The following is an 8,343-nucleotide window of genomic DNA, read 5'->3' on the forward strand; positions in this document are numbered from 1 at the left end:
ATGCCACTGGTTAAGTTGATTTATAAGGATACCATTTGGAGGCAAGGATATGAATCAGACAACCTCCTTTCTAGCTCTATGTTTTTAAGAAACATCAGTTTAAAATTAATATAATTATTAGCATATGGATTGATTTTCTTGGCATAAACATGAAATGTAACAAAACAGTCACAAACAAGTTACTCCTTTAAAATGTTTGTTGAAGGTGTAAGAAAACTTTTGCATTTGAGGAAATTTCATTACTTAGTAAATTTGACTCTTTTTTAAAGCCATTATTATTTTTTTTCTACACTGTAATACTGGTGGCAGCTGTAAACCTTTTTTTAAAAAATAAGCATTACAATTTTCTGTTTAAGGTAGCCTTCTACCGGATACGAATATATTCATACTTTATTATGAGCAGTTATTATTTGAGAACAAGGTGATGTCATATTAAGTTACCTGAATTATGATACAGGGTACTATGGTTCCACTGTCATCTCTTCTACTAACTAGCAGTGTGACCTTGGACAGGTCATTTTTGAATGTCATGCTTCACCTCCCTTTTTGGCACCTTTAAGACAGTGTTAGAAGAGGTGACCTCTTATGTTCTTTCCTTCCTTAAAATTCTATTGAGGAATTTTATTAAATCATAATTTAGACAAGTCAATATTTTATTTTTAACACACTTAAAAAACAGATTCTTTTTATCACTTTTAGAAGCCTTAACACAACAAATTGTTAGTGAGTAGTTAAAATTTGTCAATATAACTTATTCTAGCATAAAATTTAAGCATAATTAGCTAATACAGCAAATGGTCACCTTATACTATGTAAAAGTTTATGATGAAAACACTTGATTTCTTACGATCCAACTGTCAAATAGCTTTCATATTTCATTTGGGATATTTTGTGTTCATCTAATAGATTTGGAAATATGCACGGGTATTTGTTCCCTTCACGTACCATTCCATATGATTTCTATAAAATAATGATTTTCATTCTAAATATTCAGAAATATAACAGTAGGTTATGCATTAAAACTCTCTGTTATGTCAGTCGTTACTAAATTTCTTTTCTCATATATTGCACATGTAAACATAACTTAAATATACTATAGCCCAGTGGAAATGTAATTTTATGATTACATGAATTATGAATACAGATCAGCTTTTCATATGATTGTAGTGATTTCCAGCTGCCTTAAAATAGTAACAATGAATGTCATTGTCATTGAGATTTACTTTATTCAAAAATATTCACACAGAATATGATCCGAGCAGTGAATAGTGAATTCAAGAAAGTTAATATAAATTAAATCCAATTCTGATCTTTAAATTTTTAAAAATCAGATTAAATACTGTTTAGGATAGAAATATTTGTAAAATTTCATGTGTTTACTCTTTTTAAAAATAAACCATTTAAGCTGTGCATTAGCAGTTTGACCTGTGGTTGAAACTGGGTGGGGAAATATTGAGGAATCCAATCTTCATATTTTAAATGAGACTCAAAATTTTCTTTGGAGATGCATTATTAAGAAAAGTCACTCTATAGCGGGATCTACTTTTCCTGTTGGCAAACGATGGGGAAAGAAAAAAAATCATTTACACCTCACAATGTGTGAGAATATGTATCTGTTTCATAGAAACCATATAATAGGAAAACTGGTCTGTCTTCTGACTCCAGTCATAAATAAGTTAAGGATTGAAAAGGGATGAAAATAAGATCTTAGTTTACGGAGAAAAATCTCCATGGAGCCTATTTTAGAGTTGACATTTTGCTAAAACAATTTGACTCACAGTTTTTTACTTACTAAACTTTTTCCACTTCTGATTTCGTGGCTCAGCTCTAAAACCTAGGAAATCACCACTCCGTACAAGATGCTAACATTTCTCTCAATCTTTCTGCCTCTTCAAAGATTGCCTCAAAGCGTAAAGATAGATAGTCCACAGCGTCTTACCTAGACGAGGAGGAGCTGAAACGCCGAGGCAAGACATGCTTCAACACTCAGCCTAGGAAAGGAGTCCGTCCCCGTTAGTTTCTCCAAAATATAAGTTCACATTTCGTGGTTGAGATCATGGCTCTATTCTAAGCAGTTCTGCGCAGTGTGTGATTCTAACAAAAACAGCCTCCGCAGCTGGAGGGAGCCTTAGCTGAAGCCGGAGTCTGTCAAGGCGTTCCTAGTGACTTCTGTCTAGTAAATTCAGACTGATGTTTTGCAAAAGGGGCCTCCACAACCAGGCCCAGATTGCCTGGGAAGCATTTCCTGCCTCTGAGTGGTGTGCATGTGAGAAAGACTGAACTGAGAGGAGGGGAGGGGGGCAGAGCAGAGGCCCGCCCAGGCGATTTAGGAGTTCTGATTTTACACAGAACTTAAGTGAGTTTGTCAGAACCCTTGAGGTGATTAGCTGGAGAGTCATAAAGCCGTAGAGCTTTTTCTATCCCACACTGCTTATGAAAGAAAAAGAAAGAAAGAAAACATCGTTCTCTCCTTCCTCTACAACTTTTCCACTTTATTCAATGTATACACACAATGTAAGCAAAATACCTTTGCAGTGCTCCTTTCAAAAGATCTTTTAAGGGAGCAAGATGCTGTTAGTTTTAATACCGTAATTCTTCTAAATTTGAAAACCTTTTTAACGCTCCTTCATTTAAAATGCTGCAGCCTGATATACCGTTACCTGAGAAGGTCTGTAAGTAAAATCCTAGGAATCCAGCGAATAGAACGTTTTCTCCCAGATCTCTCCGACCCCAAGAATCCTTCCCGGAATTAAAGTAGTTTGTGTCATGGCATAGGCAGCATTGCCTCTGGTCAGAATCTTCCAGTTACACACTTCTAGTGCTGGAAAAGCAGAAGACAGACTCCATCTTGATCCTATTACAATCTTGCTGACATTAACCACTTGCAACTGCTTCCATCCAGCAGGACAGAGTGCCCGAATCACTCTAAATCAGCTCACAATATCTGCATCCTTCCTCCAACACAAATGTTGTGAACTATCGTCTGTTTATCTTTTCTGCTTTCTTGTGCCTCCACTGGATGACTTCCTCCTAGCTGCTCAGGGCTGGGAACTTGGACTACCATTTGGTTTTGATTAAAACCAGACAGCCAACTCTGGAGAATTTAGGGAATAAGCTAATGGAAACTGCAAGTATGGCTTTAATTAGTACATCAATTAATAATAGATGTTCGCTCGTCTTATAATAAGATGACACAAATATAAACGCAGAGGAAGCTCAAGTCGTTTCAGGAAAGAAGTTGCACCAATTCTCCTTCCTTTATGACCCAGAATTCTCTTTAGGGAAAGTGGAAGGAAAGAAGAGAGATGTGGCTTTGGGACATCCAGGTTGTGGAGAGGCCAGTGGAGCAGCCTGGTTGTTTATACCAGAGAAACAGGAAACAGCATCTCTGAGTTTAACTATCTTGCTTGGTTGAAACTGCTCAGTAATGTCTCCCTTTACAATCAATGGATTCTCTTGCTGTTTATGACTTAGGCATTTCTTTCAGTGATTAGTGACCAGATTAATCTGATTATTGGGTCTACATGGGGCTTGCAAATATCCAGAGATTTCCAATAATGGGAGGCACAAGAACAATTCCAATTTCAATATGATAAATGAGTAACATAAAGAGGTACAAGAAATAGTAAACCTGTTAGCCCTAAGATCTATGCTGTACATCTCTGAAATTGTAATCAGTTTTCATTATTCATGTTTATTCTCAGTTGGCTCTAATTTTTATAAAGGCTGACAGACACCTAGATATTGCAATGATCATCTTTTGAGTACTTCCTGAGAATACTGAGTAGGTGATAACTCAGAGAAGTACTATGTTATAGCCATTATTTCTTTTCTTATTGGAGAAGAAAATCTCTCGAAATTAGTGCAAAGCATGGACTACTAGAAATATTAAACTTAATGTTTAATATGTGGTTTATATGTTAAATTTGGTTAAATGGCAAGAATGACATATTACACATTGATTTTTCAGATGAGAAGCATTCAAATAAAGACATGGAGGCAGAAACAATTTTTAGAAGTTTATGTCAAAAAACGTTACTGATTAAAAAATGAGCATTTAGATTCCTTTAAGTTAACCTTCAACCACATGGCAAGAAGGAAGTCCATAATTTCATAAATTCTTTAAAGAGTTATTTATGTTCATACTCGGAATAATTCCACTGAAACTACTGCTCATTTAATCTTCCCAACTATCGTTGTATGTATTCTTATTTTACAGATAAAGTATTAGAAATTTATGGAAGTAATTTTCTCACAATCAAATAATGGAGTGGCCAAGTCTACACTGGAACCCAAATTTTCTGATTCTAACTCCCTGAGTCCAACTGTCTCTCTTGACTCTCACTTAATTGCTGTGTGAAATTGGGAAGACTTCTTAAACTCTCTGAGTTTCAGATTCCTCCTTATAAATAGGGACAATTCCACATAACTCCCAGATTGGAAAACAGGATTAACTTTATATACAGATATATTTATAAATTATATTTCTTTCCCTTAGGAAAACACTGGAGCAGAATGGAATGAGAATTGATGTAAGTTCTTTCCTAAAATAACTTGTATATCTCTATCCCTATCTGCCTCTAGCCCTGCCTCTGGTATATAGAGGGCTAGAACATTCGCACTCTGCTAATTCCTCTTAGCTAGATTCTTCTCATGAGTACTATAATCCCCACCCCCCCCTTGTATAATTTAGCCTTGTTTCTGTTTATATTGGCCTGAGGAAACAACAAAACCCTATTCACAGAGATTTATAAATGCTTTTTTAGATATCTAGACACTCTTATTAGTAATTTTCTCCTTAACGTTCTCTTCTCTAAACAAATAAGCCTTCATGATTTATTCTATTATTAGAAGGAATACTTCCCAAATCTTTAATCACTCTTATTTATTTTTCATCCTTCAGTTGCCTGACTCCAAACAAATCCCAGAACTTATATTCTCATAAAGGCTTTACCAAATATGAGTATAAAGATAACTAATGAGATCGTTTCCTAAATATTTAACATAGTGTCAGGCACATAGAAGGGGTCCAAAATATTTGTCCTCTTCTCCTTTCCGCTTGTAAATCTCCATACATAACTCCCTTTAATGTTTGCCTATTACTCTATACTTGATCAGCTAATAAAATATGGTATAGAGGCAGTTAAAAAGTTGAAAACAAAGTATCAGGAAAGGAGTCTGGCTCCAAAACTAACAATCATGATGACCCCATGCAAATTACTTTGCCTGCATAAACCTCAGTTTTAGCCTCTGGATCTAAGGGTTTTTCAAAATTAGAGATAATAGTCCATGTCAAGTCATTAGACTTCATGGCTGGTTCAGTATTCATTGTTAACTAGAATTATTTTTACCATTTAAATTATTGCCCTTTTCATGTTTACATCTCTTTTCTATGATTGTTTTCCTGAAGAATCTGTCTGTCTGTTGAGCTCAGTTAAATATATGCATTTGGAACAATTTTATTGGTGGAACGATTAGGTACTTTATTTTTTTTAAAGAAAAAGGAATTGTAGAATGAGGATTAGAAGCTATTGTGAAGATCAACTTTCTTCCCCTGTACTGGGATCTAAATAGTAAACACTGGCTATGATTGATAGTAAACACTATCTAATCCCCAGCCACCTTTAGGAAGTTTGAATCTGCACTTTTACAGAATTGTTCGATGACTCTAAAATAGTCCAACAACATTTTGACTGTGCAAAGTGGGACGTATCCTTTGAAAGAAATATCTTATTCTTTATGAATTGAGTAGCAAGCATCATTAATTCAGCACTCACATTTAACATTTGTGATATTGTGGGTGTAAGTAGGCTTTTATTCTTTCTGTTTTAATGAAAAAATACTGTCTTAATAGTGATTAATTTAAAATTAATATATAGAGAGATGGAATGCCTTTAAAGCACTTTAGAAGTGTCCATGCAAGTACAGTTAGTGTAATACATGCAGGAACACTTTGTCTACAAAAACTGATCCTTCAAAAATCTGTTTAAAAACTTTGCTTGCAGTTTATTAGAGTTACCACATGTGTGTCAAAGCAATAAGAATAGAATGTATTTGACAGATTTCTAGTTATTTTTTCAGTAATATTTATGTGTACTTTCTTCCAACAGTTTCATTTTGATAGACATATACCCACATAGGAAAAAATACAATTTTGTAGTTTTTATTTAATAATCTGCATACTAGTTTTTTGATCAAATTTGCAACCTTTTGACACCCCACTTTTGCTAAACATTTAGTATTCATCCAGAAGAATTTATTAAAGGAACACAATTAAGTTGGATGTTAAACTAACAAAAGGATCAAAATCATATAAATTCTCCCAAACCGGTTACACCTACTTCTTGGATTTTTATGTACGTTGCTCCCCTTCATTGAAAATTATTACAACTCAAGAATAGCTATGAAAAAAGTATCTTGATAAATTTCAAATAGAAATGAAAACATAAACTTAGCAAGTAGTTAAAAAAAAGTTACATTGGCACAGACACTAGACTGTATATGATCTCAGAAACTGAAGAATCTCCCTGCCTATTCAAAAGGGCCAGGATATTCTCAGAAGCATGAAGATTCCAAGCCATGAAGGATGTTTTAGAGAAGGCTAGGTGTGCCCAGCTAGTGGAAGTGGAGGTTCGTTCTATATCACACAAAGATTTGTTCTATATGAAAACGTACGCTAACATCGCCATGCAGTACTCTTCAGCATCCTTGTTAATGTTACCATATTGTTCTCTGAAATTCTCGTTTCCCTGTATCTTCAGTCTATCCAAAAAATGTTTCCTCTTCACTTTAGGCTGAGAGCTCATGCTCACTCTAGCTTCTCCTATTGTCCTTTCAAATGTTCTTATTGTTCTTACACATTATCGCTTACACCCTCTGTTTGCCTGGAAAAAGAGGTGAAACTATCTGTGTCCAGATTCCTTCATCTCATAAAATTTTTGCTCCAGTTAAAGGTCTACCCTTTGAGAGTCATTCCACCTGACTCCTTATCCTATACTCTACTACGGAATACAGGGCAGCATTCTCAGTCTACCACTGGGGGTGGGGTGGGAGGGAAGGGACAAGGGTCATGAACTTGTTACAAGGGCTTGTAGCCTTGAAGGAATATCTGTTCAATTTCTGTTAAAATACAAGTATACTTTTCATCTTTGTCCCTTTAAAATGGAACCATTGGAAAGCCTCAGTATACATACCAAATGAACATACCTAATATCCATCCACACATTCAAGTAATATTTACTGAGTATTTACTATACATAGTACTATTCTATGCACTTGGGATACATCATTAAACACCACCAGACAGAGAAACGAAAGAGCTTTGCCCTCATGGAGCTTAAATGGAGGGTAGAGGATGGGTAATCCACAAGAAACATAATAAATATGTAAATTATCTAGTATACGGATAATTACTAGGGAAAACAGAAAAGTGCATAGCATAATAAAGGATATGGGGAGTGAGGGGCAATCGTGTTACAGAATTAAATAAGAGATATCAAGGGAGGTCTCTCTGAGGGACTTTTTAGTAAAAAGTTTTAAAAGGGGAGGGAGATGGCCATATAGATATCTGGGGGTCACAGAGTTCCAAGCAGAGTAAACAAGGTCCTAAAAAAGGAGTGTGCCTGGCAGTTTCCAAAAGTAGCACGGGAATCAATGAGGCTGGGATAGAAGGAGAAAAGGGTAAAGAAAAAGAAGATGTGCTCAGGGTGGTGAGGAGAAGCATGTTAGGTGGTGTCCTGGAAGGACTTTGACTTTGACTCTGAGTTAAAAGTGGAGCCCTGGCAAGGCTGAGTGGCAAGGTCTGCTTTACATTCTAATGGGGTTACTGTGGCTGCTGTGTTAAGGATAAGGTAAAAGGAGTTAAGGGCCAAAGCAGGGAGACCAGTTAGGAGGTTACTATGGAAATCCAGGTGAAAGAAGTGGATGGCTCAGATGGAGGTGATGAGAAAGGTATCCTTTTTTTTGGTCTTTCCTGAAGAATTAGATTTGCTACATAAGAAGAAAAGAAGGAGTTGAAAAAGCTTCTTGAGTAACTCAAGGATGGGGTTACCATCAGCTGAAAAAGAGAAGCCTGGAGATGAAGCTAGTTTTGCATGGTAGAGACCAGAATTTTAGTTTTGAACATATGACATTTGAGATCTGTTAAACATTTCTAATAGGCGTGTCAAGGAGGCAGTTGGATACACGAATTCAAGTTTGGAAAGGAGTTTGGAGCTGGAGAAATAAGTTTGGGAGTCTTAAACATATAGTCGGAATTTAAAGCAAAAGACAATGAGATCGCCATGAGACTAACTGTACTGTAAATGGAGAAAGCAAGAGTAGAAAGAACTAACTGGACATTGG

The 8,343-nt window shown here is 35.8% G+C and overlaps 1 protein-coding gene across 6 annotated transcripts in view; it reads right to left on the bottom strand.

Moving 5' to 3' along the window:
• DLC1 (DLC1 Rho GTPase activating protein) overlaps window positions 1–2,182 on the bottom strand; it is a 401,507-nt gene extending 399,325 nt beyond the window's left edge. For all 6 annotated transcript variants that reach the window (XM_060136252.1, XM_060136256.1, XM_060136254.1 and 3 more), the window contains exon 1: window positions 1,940–2,182. The gene's annotated coding sequence lies outside the window, so the exon portion shown is untranslated. The remainder of the gene's footprint in view (window positions 1–1,939) is intronic.
• Between the last annotated feature and the right edge of the window lie 6,161 nt (window positions 2,183–8,343).

Source organism: Lagenorhynchus albirostris, chromosome 21 (genome assembly GCF_949774975.1).
Source record: "Lagenorhynchus albirostris chromosome 21, mLagAlb1.1, whole genome shotgun sequence".
Lineage (NCBI taxonomy): Eukaryota > Metazoa > Chordata > Mammalia > Artiodactyla > Delphinidae > Lagenorhynchus > Lagenorhynchus albirostris.